Source organism: Lissotriton vulgaris, chromosome 8, assembly GCF_964263255.1.
Source record: "Lissotriton vulgaris chromosome 8, aLisVul1.2, whole genome shotgun sequence".
Taxonomy (NCBI): Eukaryota; Metazoa; Chordata; class Amphibia; order Caudata; family Salamandridae; genus Lissotriton; species Lissotriton vulgaris.
Genome location: NC_141696.1, coordinates 443,580,350 through 443,598,474, shown reverse-complemented (window position 1 = coordinate 443,598,474; position 18,125 = coordinate 443,580,350). Strand labels below are relative to the sequence as shown.

Sequence of the window (18,125 nt, the reverse complement as noted above, 5' to 3'; positions counted from 1 at the left end):
TACACAGGCACGCTGACGTCAGTTCTTTTCTTTTAACACCAGTTAGCACTGATCCGAAGAAGAGCTACACCTCTCTCTCTTTTAGACAGACTTTTTTATAATTTTTTGGGAGATTTTTTTCTTTTTGTGTTGAGGGAATTGTAGGAGAGTAGGGTCTGCTTCCTATGGTCACCCCCACTTTTTGCTTTGCTTTACTGGTTTTCGACTTAGATGTAGCTGTGGGCCTGCTAATCAGACCTACAGCCCAGATGCACTCTCTCTAACTTTAACCTGTACCCTAGGTACAACCACAATTGGGACTTGGTTCACCTTGTCAGCCCCTGCACTAAGTGTACCCTAGGTACTCAGGGCATAGGTGCAACCAAGGCCTACCAGGGGCTGCAGCATGTATTATGCCACCCCTGGCTGGCCACTCAAATAGACACAACTGGCTGATCACTCAGCTGGGGCAAGGTCGTGTAATCACCCCTTGCTTACGGGTAGTATTACTATACCTACTTACATATAGACACACAGTAACCTAGAAGTCACTCCTATGGCAGGCCTTAACAATCCTGACGGCAGAGTGCTTGGTTATGTGTGAGATGGTGCTCTAGCATGAGCTGAGTCTGTCTGCAGCTTTCGGAACCATGTCCTTATAGCTGTTCTATGATATCGCCATACCATATACTCTTAAGTGCATTGTAATCCTCGCGGTTAGATGCTAACTTTGGTTTGGCTTTATCAAAACATGTTGTGTAAGGTGTCATACACTTTGGAATACTACCCCATGCCAATTCTGGCGTCAGGGGTAGAATTCCACCCTTCTAGAGGGAGAAGACATGTTAAGTCCAACGATCCCGGTTAAGGTTAATCAGAGCCCCAGCATCACAAAATGACAAAATGCATGCTGCTGCCACAGACACAAGTCTGACCTCCTGCTGCTGGGAGTCGTTCCAGTCATGGAGGTTTGGACAATAGGTTTCCTGCTTGGGGAGGTACGAGTACCACCCCAGACAGGAGGATGTGTATTGGGACAGGGAGGGCTGAATAGATTAAGACACTGCCTGAGGCACACTAGGTGCTTCATGCATACCCCAGTTTAAACCGGTTGCTGGTACACTCCAGCACCATCTCTGGCGCGAAACTGGACAAAGGAAAGGGGGTGTAACCGCCCCCCTTCCTTGTCCCACCCACAGGAGGGACCTAGAAACTAAACCAGCCCCCTTTAGTTGTATAAAGGTAGGAGCTGACCCAGGAAACTTTTGAATAATCCTGGAATCGATTTGAGACGAAACTCTGGACCCTTCAACATTCACCTGAGCTGAAGACTGAAAAATCTCCCTTGTGGCCAAGGAGTGACCTCCCTGGGCAACCAGGCACCATCCAGCAACTCGACGCTTGCTTTGTCCCCGTTCCCGCCGGAACCCGAGCACAGAGCCTGACAAGATCTCGACTCTCGGACCTCTCTGACCCCACTGCACGACTCCAGCACAGCCGAGCCGCGTGGAAGGCGTCGGAACCCGTGGAACCAGGCAACTTGGAAAGTCTTCAACTTGCTAACAGCGCAGTTCCTGCGGCTACCTCAAAGCTGTGCACTGGGTACTGAGACACCCTGACACCGAGCTCCACCTGCACCGAAGACCAGCCCCCCACACTCCACGAGATCTGCGTGGGGCCCTTCTGCTTGTGTTCTGCTCAACGCGTTGTCCGGTTGCTGGCCCGTTGGCTAGTAGCCTCTGTGACGACACTCCTTTTGAATCACCTCACTGGCCTGGTTGCTCCAGACTGGCCCTTGCCTCCCTACAAAGGTGAGGCACCTCAGACCGTCCTGGTCTGCACCAGAAGCCTTTTGTGTATCCTGCGTGGGTTGCCTTTGCTTAGTCTTATTGGCTCCGATCGTGAAGTCAACCCCTCCATCTGCGAGAACCTTTGTGGCACAGCTCCTCTCCAGCACCTGGTCATCCTCGTCACCTCCTGGTCTGCGTGGCTGCAACAACAAGCTTCACAATAGCACCTGATTGCTCCCCGATGACGTCTGGTTCCTTCCTGGTTCCACCCTGTCACTGGCTAGTGACCCAGACTCTGTCCCCTCTGCTTTCAGGTCCTCTTCAACTCCGATCCACCCTTGCATCCACCCGGAGATATTCCTCCTGGTTGCCTGCAGTATCTTCTTCCAAGGTTCCAGAGGAATCAACGAGAAAATCCGACACACTTTGACACCTATGCACCCGCAGCACGTGCGTGAGGTAACGCGAGCACTTCGGTGCTCCATTAGGGATGACTATCCTAGTGTCTAGTTTTGTTAGTTGTGTAATCCTAGTTAGACCGGAAGTGTCCTAAATCTTCATTACTTACCTTTTTTAGTTCCTATTGACTTTCCATTGACTCTCGCGTGAGTGTACTGACACTGCACGTGCCGCCTCTGGGCCTCCTACTCCTAACCTAAGGGTCAGATAGTGTAGCCCCAGCGATTCCCTAGGCCCTAGGCCTTCTCCTTTCACAAGTCGTGGTTCTTATACCACTTACTTAGTATATGGTTTTACGCGCCCCTGGGCCAAACTGTAAATTGTGCTATTTAAAATATTTCTGAGTGTAACTTGTTATGTGCTTTTGCCTCTGATCTCATAAAGAGGAGTGTGTTAGTGAATAAATACATATATATTTTATATATATTCTGTGTGGTGTCCTTTTATTTGGTATTCAAAGGGTTACATATGGTAAAACAGCTGGCTTTACATGCCCTCAAGAGTCTTTTAGCCTAGAACTGTTCTGTCCACGCTACCTCTAGGATAGCTGGTCTATAAGGTTTACTTTACTACCATCACCATAAGGGTTGTTTGGACTGGTGCAAGGTGTTCACTAGAATAGTGAACATCATATACCCGGCCAACTTCTCACAGGAAGGATCTCTAGAATGGTAGGTTTTAATCTGTGTGGCACCTGCCACCGCATCCTGTTGGTCACTGACCCCGCATCATGTGTGCTTATGTAAATTGATACTTGTATAGCGCACTACTCACCCGCAAGGGTCTCAAGGCGCTTGTACGAATACCGCTGTGGAACCCATCCTGGCTTTCCCTGTGAGGCATCCACTCCTGGGCACCCCCAAGGTGGAGGCTTATGGTATCTCAAGCGCGACCACGATTTGTCATTCTGCTCGTACTGCCAGGCCATGGTGCCAAAGGCATGAAGCTCCTTGCGGTCCAGCGGTCTACTCCATTGAGCTCAAACCCTCAAAGGTCCCGATCGAGGAAGTGAAGGTTGCGGGACCGCTCCCGGAGCCCCAAGTCCACTTCTTCGCACTTGAGGGACTCTGAACACTCGGAGAATAGGCACAAGAAAAAGAAGTCTAATCAGACTTCACCTTCACCTCATCCGTCGGGATTGACAAGATGAGGGAAGAACATTGATGTTCCAGGCACTTCTCTGCAAGTCTGGAGCCTGTTTGACTCAGCACCTTTCCCTGTTTCCTGGAACCAGAGCGACCCCGGCTAAAGTTATAGAGTTTTACAGGTATTTGAGTGAGCAAACCTCTCTGGTGTGCCTATGGGCCCTGTGGGGTCAAGAGAGGCCCCATCAAGTCCTGCACTGACCGCTGTGGCCTCAGCACCTGTGGGGGTCTCATCATTCTGATCTGGGTTGGCACCGGTTGTGCCAACATGGCCTTCCACAGCACAGGCCTTAAAGTCAATGCTTCGGGCATCACTGGTGCCCATCAGCGGCACCAGCCTTATTCTGATTCCTGATGTCTCTTAGTTGGATCGATTTAGATTGACGTTGACTCCGGCACCTAAGGAGCCCAGAGGCTCGCGTCACTGCCTGTACATTTTGAAGAGGTTTCAGGCATGGGAGAAGAGTGAGCGGAGTCCTTGGACCCTTTGGAAAAACAGTTAGACAATCCTTGTGAGGATTTGGACTGGTAATAGAAGCTTGCTGAGGCCAGTGGTCTGCACATCTCTCTAGATACTAGTATGCTCTCTCCAACTACTGTGGCTACAGAGGGTGGGGCTTCTTATGTTATGGTGGTAGAGAGGACTACAGAGGTCCTGGAGCTGCCATCTGTGCAAATCTGAAAGAAACAGGTTAGTATTAGAATCCAAAAGGTATGAACAGTACGGAAAAAAGATGTTCTTCTCACTTAGTTTGTGGTTGCGGTTGGTCAACACCGCTTGCCTTTTGGGCCGTTATACCCACTCTCTGTGGGACACGGTCGTGGACGTGCTGCCCCAATGCCCGGAGGAGGCCCGGGTTAAACTCGCCCAAGCCCTTGCGGAGGGTCGAGATGCGGCAAGGTATTCCATTCGATATGGGCTGGATCCCACGGGCTCGCTAGGCAGGGCGATTGCAACGACGGTGGCGGTTTGTCGCCACGCCTGGCTGAGGTCCGCCAATTTTTCAGGAGATGTCCAGTCCACGCTCATGGACATGCCCTTCGATGTCGGTTGCCTTTTTGGCGACAAAGCAGACAGTGCGCTTAAACGTTTCAAGGACTCCAGTGATACGGCCAAGTCATTGGGCCTGCGGGCCAGCGCCAGCAAACATCTGCTTTTTGCCCCTTTCGTGGCCAAGGAAAGGGCGCCCCCACACGTTCGTCCAGCCAAAGGCCACAGAACCAACCTCAACGCGGACGTGGTAACCGGTGTGGCGGTGCAGGGGGACAGAGGCTTGGTAGGTCCACATCTGTGAGAAGTTGGCCTGATATATGATGCTCACTAGTTCTAGTGATCACCTTGTATCAGTCCAAACAACCCTTATGGTGATGGTTGTAAGTCAACCTTATAGACCAGCTATCCTAAAGGTAGCATGGACAAAGCAGTCTTAGGCTAAACTCTTTTGGCATGTGAAGCCAGCTGTTTTACCACATATAACCCCTTGAATACCAAATGAAAGGACACCACGCAGGTAGTTATGAAAATAAACAAGATATTTATTAACTAACAAACACCTCTGAACTCTTCATGAGATCAGAGGGCTAAGCACATGACAAGACTCTTAAGAAAAATACGTTAAGTTGCACGAGTTACAATGTTTCCCTAGGGGCGCAACAAACCATATACTAAGTAAATGGTATAAGGAAGTCAATTAAAGGAATGGAGCTGTCCAGAGGCTGTAGGATCGCTGGGACTATACTATCCTGACTTTAGGTAAGTAATAGGAGGCCCACGGAACGCGTGTGCAGAGTGTGAACTCACCCGCGAGACGCGTAACAACGTCTATGGACAGTACAGTTCAAGAAAAAGGTGAGTACGGACAATCCTGACTAGTAAGGACTAAAACGACTGTGGAACTGGACACTAGGAGAGTCAATCTACCCTTGAGCACCGAAATTCTCTTGTTACCTCACCCACGGGCTGCGGGTGCATAGGTGCGAAGTCGTGTCGGGTACCGGGGTTCAAGTCTATGGAGCCTGAAAGAAAGGATGCTGCAGGCGACCAGGAGGAAGATGTCCGGTGCGATCCAAGGGTGGATTGAGGAAGAAGAGGACCTGAAAGCAGAGGGGACAATGTTCACAGTCACTAGCCAGTGACTGGAGTGGAACCAGGAATGGAACCAGAGGTTGTCGTCGCGATCAGGTGAAGAGTGGACGCTTGACTCTGCAGCCACGTGGACCAGGTGGTGTCTTCGATAACCAGGATGGAGGCACTAGCTGTCCCACGCAGGCTCTCGCTGTCGGCGGTATCGGATCCGGATTTGGATTCAACAGGCCTTAGCAAAGGCAACCCACGCAATGAGTGGAAAAGACATCTGGTGCGGACCAGGAGGGTCCGGGGTGCCTCTCTTTTGGAAGGAAGCAAGGGCCAGTCTGGAGCAACCAGACCAGCGGTGTTGATGTCGTGGATCGTCGTCTAGGAGGCCAGTAGCCAGCCGGCAAGTGACCAGACAACGCGTCGAGCAGCAAACAGGCAGAAGGGCCCCATGCAGATCTCGTGGATGCTGGAGGGCTGGTCTTCGGTGCAGGAGCTGCTCAGGGCTGGGGCTTCTGAGTCCCCAAAGCACTTGGTCGAGGATACCTCAGAAGTTGTGCTAGAAGCGAAGTGCAGTTTCTCCAAGATGGCCGGTCCCACGTGCCTCGTCGCACCCACGGATCTCAGCTGTGCTGCAGATGTAGGTAGATGTCGGAGAGGTCTGGGAATCTGGGTCTCGTCGGGCTCTGAAGTCTAGATCCTCGAGGGATGACGACAAAGTGAAGCCGCTGGATGCTGATGGTGCCTGCTTGTGCAGGGTGGACACTCCTTGCCCACAAGGGAGATTTCTTCAGTCTTCTGTGTAGAAAGTCGAAGTCCAGAGTTTCTATTACAGAATTTCAGTTCAGGATTAATCTGATTTGGAATGGGACCAGCTCCTACCTTTATCGTGCTAAAGGGGGCTGTACTATCATTAGGTCCCTCCTATGGGTGGGACCTGGAAGGGAGGTGGTTACACCCCTATCCTTTGTCCGGTGTCGAGCCAGAGCTGGGGCTGGAGTGCCCCAGCAACTGGTTTGAACTGGTGTATGCACAGGGCACCTTGTGTGCCCTAGGCATGTCTCATTCCTTTCAGCCCGGTCCTACCTAATACACAAAATCCTGTCTGGGGTGGTGCTAGCACCTCCCAAGGCAGGAAACCCTTTGTCCAAGCCTCCCTCGCTGGAAGGACTCCCAGTAGCAGGAGGTCAGACTTGTGTCTGCGATGGCAGCATCCATTTTGTGATGCTGAGGCTCGAGTTAACTTTAACCGGGGTTCACAGTTAGGTACATGTTGTGTCCCTCTAGAAGGGTGGAATGCTACCCCGTCACAAGAATTGGCGAGGGGGTAGTATTCCAATTTGTATGACACCTTACTCGACATGTTTTGATAATGCTATGCCAAAGTTAGCAATAACCGCGAGGTTATAATACACTTAAGAGTATATGGTATAGCGTTATCATGGAAACAGCTAAAGGACTTGGTTCCGAAAGCTGTAGACAGGCTCAGCTCATGCCAGAGAACTATCTCACATAATTCCAAGCACTCTGCCTCCAGGATTGTTAAGGCCTGCCATAGGAGTGACTTATAGGAGTATATGTGTCCATTTTAGGTTTAGATATAGGTATACTATATCTAAAGCAAAGGGTGATTACACCACCTTGCCCCAGCTGATTGATCAGCCAGTTGTGTCAGATTTGGATGGCCAGCCAGGGGTGGCATAATACATGCTGCAGCCCCTGGTAGGCCTTGGGTTCACTTATGCCCTGGGTGCCTATAGTACACTGTACAAGGACTTACAAGAGTGACCCAATACCAATTGGTAAATGCACCTAAGGTACATGGATGTCAATTTAGAGAGAGAACAGCTAGGCTCTGGGTATGATTAGCAGGCCCACAGCCATGGAAAGTCGTAAACCAGTGAAGCAAAAAGCAAAAATCTGGGGTGACCATAGGATTGCAGACCCTACTCTCCTACAACATCCACTCCTGCAGCATCGGCCTCAAAGCCTTCCTAGTCCGAGCTTTCGGGCCCATTTGACATCAGTGGGGGGCAGGGTTCACCATCACCTCCTCCACTGGCGTACGATCACTTCGGACAGGTGGGTACTGCAAATCGTCCAAATGGGCTACTCCCTCCCCTTCGAAGTTACCCCTCCAGCCATGCCACAGCAGTGCCACCGCATGTTGGGGGATCACTTGCAACTTCTGCAGGAGGAAGTTACAGCCCTCTTGGCCATGGGGGGCATCGAAGTAGGACATGGTTGCTAATCCCACTATTTTCTGGTTCCTAAGAAGGGCAAAGGGGGCCTACGCCCTATCTTAGACCTCCGAAGCATCAACGGCTTCCTCCGGAAGGAGAAGTTCAAGATGCTGACTTTAGCTCAGGTCCTGGCTGCCCTAGACCCAGGAGACTGGATGGTTGCGTTGGAGTTGCAGGACCCATATTTCCACATCCCCGTCCTGCTGGCTCACCGGCGCTACCTGCAGTTCACGGTAGGCCATGAGCACTTTCAGTTTACCGTGCATCCCTTCAGCCTCACCAGCGCCCCTCAGGTGTTCACAAAAGTGATGGCGGTGGTCGCAGCTCATCTGCGCAGATTAGGGGTTCCAGTCTTCCCCTATTTCAACGACTGGTTGTTGAAGGCGGGCTCGCCCCAGACAGTCGTGCCCACCTCCAGACTACGGCCGATGTCCTGTACTCGCTTGGGTTCTCCATCAACATGCCAAAGTCACACTTGAGTCCCTCTCAGAAGCTCCTCTTCATCGGAGCGGTTCTGGACTCGGCGCAGTTTCTGGTTTTTCCTCCCGAGCAGTGGGTTTGGGATATTCAGGCTCTGATTCCGATCTTTCAGCCTTTATGCCAAGTTTCGGTCAGACTGACGCTGCGGCTCCTGGGGCTGATGGCCTCCTGCAACCTGGTAGTACATCACGCCAGGTGGCGGATGTGGGCTCTGCAGTGGAACCTGAAGTTTTAGTGGGCACAGCATCAGGGCAACCTCTCCGACCACGTCCTGATCTTGGAGGCACCACAAGACAGTTGCAGTGGTGGCTCATGGACCGCGATTGGGTCATCAGCAGATCCCTCTATCTTCCCCAACCGGAGCGCATAGTGGTGATGGATACGTCCCTCCTGGGATGGGGGGCCACATGGTAGAAGCAGAGATCAGAGGCCTCTGATCTCCGGCGGAGTCACGGCTCCATATCAATCTTTTGGAGCTGCGGGCGATCCGGCTTGCACTGAAGGCATTCCTTCCCTCTGTCCGGGGAAGTGTAGTGCAGGTGTGCACGGACAACACCACTGCCATGTGGTATTGCAACAAACAGGGAGGGTTGGCGTTGCGGACCCTTTGTCAGTAGGGTCTGCTCCTCTGGACATGGCTGGAACACAAGGGCATCAGCCTGGTGGTTCAACACCTGGTAGGTTCAATGAACGCCAGGGCGGACGAATTCAGCCACCGGTGTATGATGGATCACGAATGGCGTCTGAACTCGGACGTGGCGCAAGGTCTCTTTCAGCAGTGGGGAGAGCCTTGGTTATATCTATTCACCACCGAAGAGAACGCGCAATGTCATCAGTTCTGCGCATTGGAATTTCCATGGCAGCACTCGCTCGGTGACGCTTTTTGTCGCGAGTGGAACTGCGTTCTGTTATACGCCTTTCTGCCTATACCACTTCTGCCCAGAGTGCTGAAGAAGATCCGGCGTGACTGGGCCCAAGCCATCCTTGTGGCTCCGGATTGGGCACAAAGGTACTGGTATCCCGAGCTACTCAGTATGTCAGTCAATACCCTGATTTGTCTGCCTCTTCAAGAGGACCTTCTGTCACAGCAGCAGGGGACTTTCCTCCACCCGAACCTGTCCACTCTCCACCTACATGCGTGGAGATTAAGCGGAGACAGTTGAGGCCATTTGACTTGCCTCCTGAAGTCTGATGTAATTCTGGCAGCCAGGCGTCCCTCCACAAAAACTGTATATGCCTAAAGGTGGAACAAATGTGTGGCATGGTGTACAGCAGAGGCTGTGTATCCCCTTTCTGCCCCCCCTTTCAGAGGTTCTCCTCTTCCTTCTTTCTCTTGCCCAGCAGGGCTCAGCTCTGGGCACTCTCAAAGGCTATCTCTGCCATTTCAGCCTTCTTGAGGCTTCCTGATCAGCCCTCTCTTTTCAAGTCCCCTGTTGGAAATAGATTCTTGAAAAGCATCACACACATGTTCCCGCCTGTTCCTTTCGTAATGCCTCAGTGGGACTTGAATCCTAGTACTTACTTATCTGATATGCGCTCCCTTTGAGCCACTTCATAATTGTCCTCTTCATCTTCTGACTCTTAAAACTGCTTTCCTGGTTGCCATCACCTCTGCCAGAAGAGTGAGTGAGCTCCGGGCTCTGTCTTATAAGCCCCCTTTCCTCTCTGTCCATTCAGACAAAGTTATTCTGAGGCTCGTCCTTCTTTCCTGCCCAAGGTGGTTACACCCTTTCACATTGCGCAGTCCATCCCCTTGCCCACCTTCTTTCCGCCTCCGCATCCCTCGAAGGAGGAAGAGAGGGTCCACCATCTGGACCCAAAACGTGCGCTCTCTTTTTATCTAGACCGCACACGCCAGTTCTGAGTGGATGACCAGCTCTTTTCTGGTTACTTGGGCGCTAATAAGTGACGTGCGGCGCACTAGCGGACCATTTCCCGGTGGGTCATTTTGTGCATCAAGGCCTGTTATTCCTTGGCGAGTCCATCATCCCAGTACCCTTGCAGGACATCTGTCAGGCAGCTACATGGGCCTCGCTGCACATGTTTTCTAAGCACTACTGCCTGGACATCCAAGTCCGGAGAGATGGCTTTTTCGGCCATTCAGTTCACCAGGACTTCCTGGTGTGATCTTGGTTCACAGACCGACCGCCGGGGTTGGTATTGCTGGGGTATTTAATCTAAGGTAAGGAATCTAACACTAACGTGTTTCTTTCAGATGCACAAGTTACTTACCTTCGGTAACGATATATCTGTAAGAAACATTAGTTAGTGTTAGATTCCTTACCGCCCCACCCATCCTGCCCGTTCTGCGAACCGATATCCAGGGTTAAGGTATCTCCCGTTGAGGGCCCTAGTTTCATGGCACCAGTGTCGGGCCCTTGCATGGCTCTCCGTTCCTGGTGCGGAAAGCTATGTACACAACTGACTTCAGCGCGAGGGCGGCATCTGAGTACTTTGACGACGTCATCTCAGCGATCACAACGCCGACGACGGACGCAGAGCCACAGACGACGCCTACTAACGCGTAGGGGTACTGCTGACGAACACTTTCCGGATCCAGTCTGACGCCTGAGGATATTCTAAGCTAAGGAATCAAACACTAACTAATGTTTCTTACAGATATATTGTTACGGAAGGTAAGTAACCTGTGCTTTATCGTCCAGGCGACACTCCACTAAGTCTGTTTTATCTTTCAGATGGTCCAGGTTTGTTAAGTGGTGCGGAGAGAGAGACATTGACTCTTTGAAGGCCCATTTGTCTAATATTCTGGAGTTTTCACTTTCTTTGGCACAGCAAGATTATGCTGTAGCCACTTTTAAGGGTTATTTGTCGGCTTTGTCGGCCTTTCTGTGTTTGCCAGACCAGTCGTCTTTATTTAAGTTCCCCATAGTCATGAGGTTCATTAAGGGCCTTACAAGTAAGTTCCCTCCCACACCTTTCATTATGCCTGAGTGGGATTTGAATCTCATCTTACCTTTGTAATGGGTTCCTCATTTGAGCTTCTTCATACTTGCCATTTGAGGCTTCTTTCTTTTAAAATTGTTTTCTTGATTGCGTTTACCTCAGCTAGGAGGGTACGTGAGTTACAGGCTCTTAGTTCAAAGCCTCTTTTCCTGACCATTCATGCGGATAAGTTGGTTCTAAGGACCAGGGATGCTTTCCTTCCCAAGGTGGTTACCCCTTTTCATATGGGACAGTCCATTACTTTACCTACCTTCTATCCTCCCCCTTACCCTTCCAAGGAGGAGGAGAGACTGCATCGTTTGGACCCTAAGAGAGCTGTAAGCTTTTACTTGGATCTGACAAGAGATCTGAGGCTGGACGATCAGCTCTTTGTGGGCTATGTTGGGAAGATGAAAGGCAAGGCTGTGCACAAGAGGACTCTTTCCAGGTGGATTATCTTGTGCATCAAGATTTGCTACGCCCTGGCCAAAAAGGACCCTCCTGAAGGTATTAGAGCTCATTCCACCATAGCTAAGTCTACTTCTCCTGCTTTGGCTAGAGGTGTTCCTGTTCTTGATATCTGTAAAGCAACAACTTGGGCCTCCCTCCACACCTTTGCAAAGCATTACTGCTTGGACTCTGAGGTTAGGAGGGATGGCTTTTTCGCTTGTTCTGTTTTGCAAGATTTTTTGGTCTAGTCAGGAGGACACCCTCCTCCAGGAGAGGTGCGGCTTTGGGAGTCTATTCATAAGGTGAGGAATCCACAGGCAGAGGTATCTATCAGAAGAACAAGTTACTTTGGTAACGCTTTTTTTCTGGCGCATATAGTATCTGCCTGTGGAATCCTCACTGTCCCACATGCCTCCCCATTGTCCACCTGTTTCTACCCAATTTTTTTTTATTTGTTCGACATGGTTGCGTTTTAATATTTCTTAATCATGCTTATATTTTAATAATGAGAAATGCTTATTTGGTTGCTATTTCTCTATGCCTTTATTGATTATGCATTTGTGGATTTATATATGTGTATATATTTGGTATGCTATGTATACATTAGAAAATGTGTCGGTCCGCCCGTTTGCCTCGGTGGCACAGAAAAAATGGGTTTAACTGACGGCAGCACACCAACGAGGTCCTCTTATGGCTCCGATGACGGCATACGGTATCGCGAGTGGAGCCTTGCTATTGTGACTTCCTTGTCGACGTGGGAGAGCTAGGAAAGAATTTCCGTGGAATGCTGGCGCAGGGGGTATTCATAAGCTGAGAAATCCATAAGGTGAGAAATCCACAGGCAGATTTTGTATCCACCAGAAAAAGCGTTACCGAAGGTAAGTAACTAGTTCTTTTGGCTTTGCCAAGCCGCAGTATTACCTATATGCATTCTCTTATCCCACCTAGATGGGTGGATAGGGACAAGTTAACGGCATGTCGTAAGAAGAAAGAGGAGAGTACGTCAAAATTTTTCACTTGTTTTAAAGGGGTGTTCTTGGACTTCAGTGGGCAGGATCTGTCAGTCGAAGGCGGTGTTCATCTGTTTGTTATTAGGTTTATCTTAAAGAAACACGTTAATTATAGATTCCTTGCCTTAGAATTACCTCCACGAGTCCGACTGGATCCGGAATTTTTTTTTGTCAGCAGTACTTCTGCGCCTAGGAAGGTGGCATTGATCGGCTCTGTGTCCGTCGTCGACATCGTAGTCGCCGGTATGATGTTGCGGCAACTACTTAGACACCACCCTCGTGCCCTGACGTCACTTCTTTCTTTTCCCGCGCCTACCAGCGCAGATCAGAGATCAGTACCTCAGTCATTTTTTTACTACTTTTTTCTCGACTTTTTGTTTAGAGTCGTCGAATCCGAACAGATACACAACGGATGCCTGGATTCAAGGCCTGCGGCTCCTGTAACTGGCTTATGTTGATGACGGATCCCGCTGCGTTTCCCTTTTTTGCCTGGAGCGCGACCAAGACCCCAAGTTGTGCTCCGACTGTTGATTGATGGTGCCGAAGGCTTTGCGGGAGCGGTCCCGAAAGCTGCGTGAACGTCGACAGTCGGCCCCACGTCGTTTCGAGGTACCGTCGAGAGGGAGGTCAAGGGACCGGTCGTGGAGCCATCGCCACTTCGGTTCCAAATCATCGAAGTCTTCGCATTCGGGTCCAGTAAGTCGAAGCATAAGAAGTAGTCGAAGAAGCATTGTCGCTCTTCAACTTCTCCTTGTTTGTCGGCCAATTCGATGAGGCATACGGGTGGTGCCACTCCCACGGCTCCACGCACAGAGCCTAAAGGGTTGACTCCGAGCTTCCCTCCCTTTCCGGGACCCGGAGCGACTCACGCCCATCTTCGTACGTTCTACAAGGCGATGCATGCCATCTTTGGGCGAACCGACCCCGCCGGCACGCCTTCGGGCCCGCAGACTCAGTTGGGGGGCCTAGGTCTTCGTTGCCGGCAGCTCTGGCCCCAGCCTCCATCCCGACATGGACACAGATCCGGCGCTGATAGGTTCTTTTATCCCTGTGTTCGACCCTGACCATTTTCAGCCAGATTGGCAGCCAGAGGGTGAGGGTCAGATGACCCTTTAACTGAACAGCTAGATACTGAGCAGGACTAGAGAGAAGAACTGGGTAATGCCTGTGGCCTTGACCCTCACCCAACCTTGGCATATTGTCTCCTCCTACTGTGGCTACGGAGGAGGGAGCGTCATAGGGTGGCGGTCAGGACTAACCACCTGACTGAGGTGCTTCAACCGTCAGCGAGCTCTCCAGAGCCCCTGCTACAGTTTAATGAGGCCCTCACTGATGTCCTTTTGGGCACGTGGTCCAGGCCCAACACAGGAGCTGCCGTGGACAGGATTATTGCCCGATGCCACGGCTCTGGGTAACCCCACTTTCCTCTCCCAACACCCCACCCCAGAGAGTTTGGTGGTCCAAGCCTCCACCTCCAAAAACACCTTCCCTACCGCTCCACCGGAAAGGGAATCCAAGAAGCTGGATCATCTTGGCAAGAAAATGTTCTCTTCCGCCACCTTAGGGCTGCGGTCCACAAACACTGTATGTCTCTTGGGCCGTTATTTGCACTCAGTGTAGGATACATTGGTGCAAGTGCTGCCTCAGTGTCTGGAGGAGGCCCAGGCAGTGCTCTCCCAGGCTGTTGACGCCGGCATAAATGCAGCATAGTTTACGATCCGTTGTAGACTGGACACCGCTGACCCACCTGGCCAGGACCATTTCAATGTAGTTAGCACTTTGCCGTTACACCTGGATGAGGTCCACTGGCTTTTCATGGGATGTCCAGAACACCTTGATGGACATGCCCATCAATGGCCATCGCTTTTTTGTTGACAAAGCAGACAGCGCCCTTGAGCGCTTCAAGGACTCACGGTCTACAGCCAAGTCCTTGGGCCTCTCCTGCCATCCGTCGCAGTCAGCTTTTCACCCCTTTCATTGCTACGGAAGGGGTGTCCCTCTATGTCCCACCCAGGGCCACAGGCCGCAACAAATTATCCAGCTTTTTGCGTGGCCGGGGACATGAAAACAACCTGCGAGATTCTGGGGGCCAGCGTGCGGGCTAGTCCACCAACCCCCTTCTGCAGCAGCCTCCAAACCCTCCTAGTCCGACCTTTCAGGCCCATCAAAAACCAGTTGTCGGCAGGATTTGCCATCACCTCCCCCACTGGCGCACCATCACTTCGGACAGTTGGTTTTGCAAACAGTATATAGGCGCTACTTCCTCCCCTTCAAGACTGTCCCTCCAGCCATGTCACCGCAATATAACCGCAAGTCGGAGGATCACTTGGCCCTACTCCAGCAGAAGTTACGGCTCTCTTGGCCAAGGGAGCCATTGAGTGCATTCCTGTCCCAGAAGTAGGTCATGGTTGTTACTCCCACTACTTTCTGGTTCCCAAGAAGGACAAGGGCCTGCGTCCTAACTTGGACCTCAGGGAAGTCAATCGCTTTCTTGGGAATGAGAAGTTCAAAATGTTGACGCTTGCTCAGGTCTTGTCTGCCCTCGACCTGCAAGACTGGATGGTATTGTTGGACTTGCAGGACGCTTATTTTCACATCCCCGTCCTGCCGGCCCACCGGTCTTACCTGTGGTTCACGGTAGGCTACGAGCACTTTCAGTTCACTGTGCTCCCTTTTGCCTTACCAGCACCATTCAGATGTTCACGAAAGTGATGGCAGTGGTCGCAGCTCATCTGTGCAGATCAAGGGTATCAGTCTTCCCTTATTTCGACAACTGGCTGTTGAAGGCGGGCTCGTCCCAGGCAGTCGTCTCCCGCCTCCAGACTACGGCCAACCTCCTGCATATGCTGGGGTTCTCAATCAATGTGCCAAAGTTGCACCTCATTCCCTCTCAGAAGCTCTTCTTCATCGGAGCAGTTCTGGACACGACATGCTTTCAGGTCTATCCTCCCAAACAGTGAGTCCCGGATGTAGGAGAGTAGGGTCTGCAATCCTATGATCACCCAGATTTTTTGCTTTTGTTTCACTGGTTTACGACTTTCTCTGGCTGTGGGCCTGCCAATCAGACCCACAGCCTGGCTGTTCTCTTTCTAAATTACGAGATGTACCCTAGGTGCATTTACCAATTGGTACTGGGCCACCTTATCAGACCCCGTAACGCAGGGCATAGGTGTACCCAGGGCCGCCAGGGGCTGCAGCATGTATTATGCCACCTCTGGCTGGCCTCCTAAATTTGACACAACTGGCTGCATGACAGCTGGGGCGAAGTCGTGTAATCACCCTTTGCTTTAGGTATAGTAGCTCTATATCTAACCATACAATGGACACCCGAGTTCCTATCAGTCACTCCTATGGCAGGCCTTGACAATCCTGAAGGCAGAGTGCATGGGCTCGCGTGAACTAGGTTCTGGCCCGAGCCGAGCCCGGTTGCAGCTTGCGGAGAAAAGACCCAATGGCTGTTCCATGATAACGCGTACCACATCGGTAACTTCGGTGTCGCGTTATCAAGACATGTCGAGTAAGGTGTCATACGAATCGGGGTGCTGCCCTCTCACCAACTCTGGCGATGAGGTTAGCATTCCACCCTTCTAGAGGGACGACATGTACGTAACTGTGAACCCCGGTTAAAGTTAACGAAAGCCTCAGCTCCACAAAATGGATGCTGCCACCACAGACACAAGTCTGACCTCCTGCTGCTGGGAGTCCTTCCAGCGAGGAGCACTTGGACAAAGGGTTTCCTGTCGAGGGCGGTGTTCGCACCGTCCCAGACAGGGTTTGTGTATTCTGGGTAGGTAGGGCTTTTGCGAGAAGGTGACTGCGGAGTGGCACCCCGGTGCTCACTACGCATCTGCCGGTTAGAACCAGTTCCAGGGGCGACAGCCCTGGCCTGGGGAAAGTCCGGCAGGGGAGAGGGGCGTAACTACCCCCCTTCCTGGTCCCACCCTTAGGGCAGGACCTAGTCATGTACCCACCCCTTTCTTTAGGATAAAGGCCGGAGCGGGGACCCTTCCAAATTAGATCATCTTTGAATCAAGAATACTTTCTACGAAAGGACTTCAAGACTCTTCTCAAGATTTCTCCCTTGTGGCTAAGGAGTAGTCACCCTGCATCAGCGGGCACCATCTAAGAACTCTGCGGTTTGCTGTAAGTCCTTCCTCAAGGAATCCGACGGCCCAGCTCGACGAGAACCGGCTTCCCTGGCACCTCTGACCTCTACCCCCGTCATCAGCTCAGCTGTGATCTGTGGGTGCGACGAGACCTCGAGGGACCGGCCATCATCAGAACCTGCACGCTCTTAAAAACCAGCACGACCATCGAGGTAACTCTCTGGTGAGTGCTCTGGGGTCCGAGAAGCCCCGACCCTGAGCCGCTCCAGCACCGAAGTGCAGCCTCCCAGCATCTCCACGATCTGCGTGGGGCCCTTCTGCTCGCTGCTCAGCACGTTGTCTGGTCACTAGCCGCTGGCTCGTGTCCTTCTGTGACGACATCTGAAAATCAACACTGCCGGTCTGGTTGCTCCAGACTGGCCCTTGCTTCCATCTTTTCGAGAAGCACTCCGGACCCTCCTGGTCCACTCAAGACGCCGACAGCGACATCCGTCGTGGGACAGCTCGCACCTCCACCGTGGTCGCCGACAACGCCTCCTGGTCCGTGAGACTGCAGAGCCTAGCGTCGCCCACTCACCTGGTCGAGGTGACGGCCAACCGGTGCCTTCCTGGTACCCTCTGACTACTGGCTAGTAGTACGAACTTGGTCCCCTCTGCTTTCAGGTTTCATCAATCTCCGATCCAGGCTTGGATCTCTACGAACTATTCATCACTGGTCGCCGGCCAGCAACTCCTTTTCTTCCGGCTCCTGGCTCGTCAGCGAAGACCCCGACGCCTGTAAGACTTGCAGCCGCAGCCCTCGTGGCTAGGTAACTCGGCATTTCAGTGCCTGCATAGCCTCCTTACTCTAGGGTCCCGAGTCCCTCGCTTCCGACTTGCCTTAAACTTTCCGTGTCCCCGGACACTTGTTTTAAACTGTGCACTTGAAGTATTTACTGAAGAGATTTGGTTTGTGCTTAGTACCCTGTCCTCATAAAGAGTACAGGGCTGTTGTGATTCTTAATAAATATACTGTTTATTTTCATAACACTTGTGTGGTGTCCTTTCACTGGGTGTTCAAGGGGTACATGTGTGGTAAACAGCTGGCTTAACGCGCCCTCTCGAGTCTTTAGCCTTAGACTGCTCGTATCCACGCTACTAGGATAGCTGGTCTATAGGTTGACTTACAACCAAACACCATAAGGGTCGTTGGAACGATACATAGCGGTCGTTAGAATAGCGAACGTTGCATATCGGGCCAACTTCTCACATTGGTGAGCAGCGGTTGGGATTTGAGCTTGCTGTTGTTTTACCACACGTATCCTAAGAATATCTTGTTGAAAGATCACACAGGTACTATTAGTACATATAACTAAAGCTTAGAATACTCTGAGTTCTACTGAACCAGCTGTTGTAGCTCCTCAAGGCTTAGCACACCTTGGCTACAACTCTTAGCAAGGGAAAAGT

At 51.6% G+C, this 18,125-nt stretch overlaps 1 protein-coding gene across 1 annotated transcript in view; it reads left to right on the top strand.

The window, feature by feature from the left end:
* LOC147697156 (uncharacterized) overlaps window positions 1–18,125 on the top strand; it is a 1,724,744-nt gene that overhangs the window by 15,220 nt on the left and 1,691,399 nt on the right. The window lies entirely within an intron of this gene.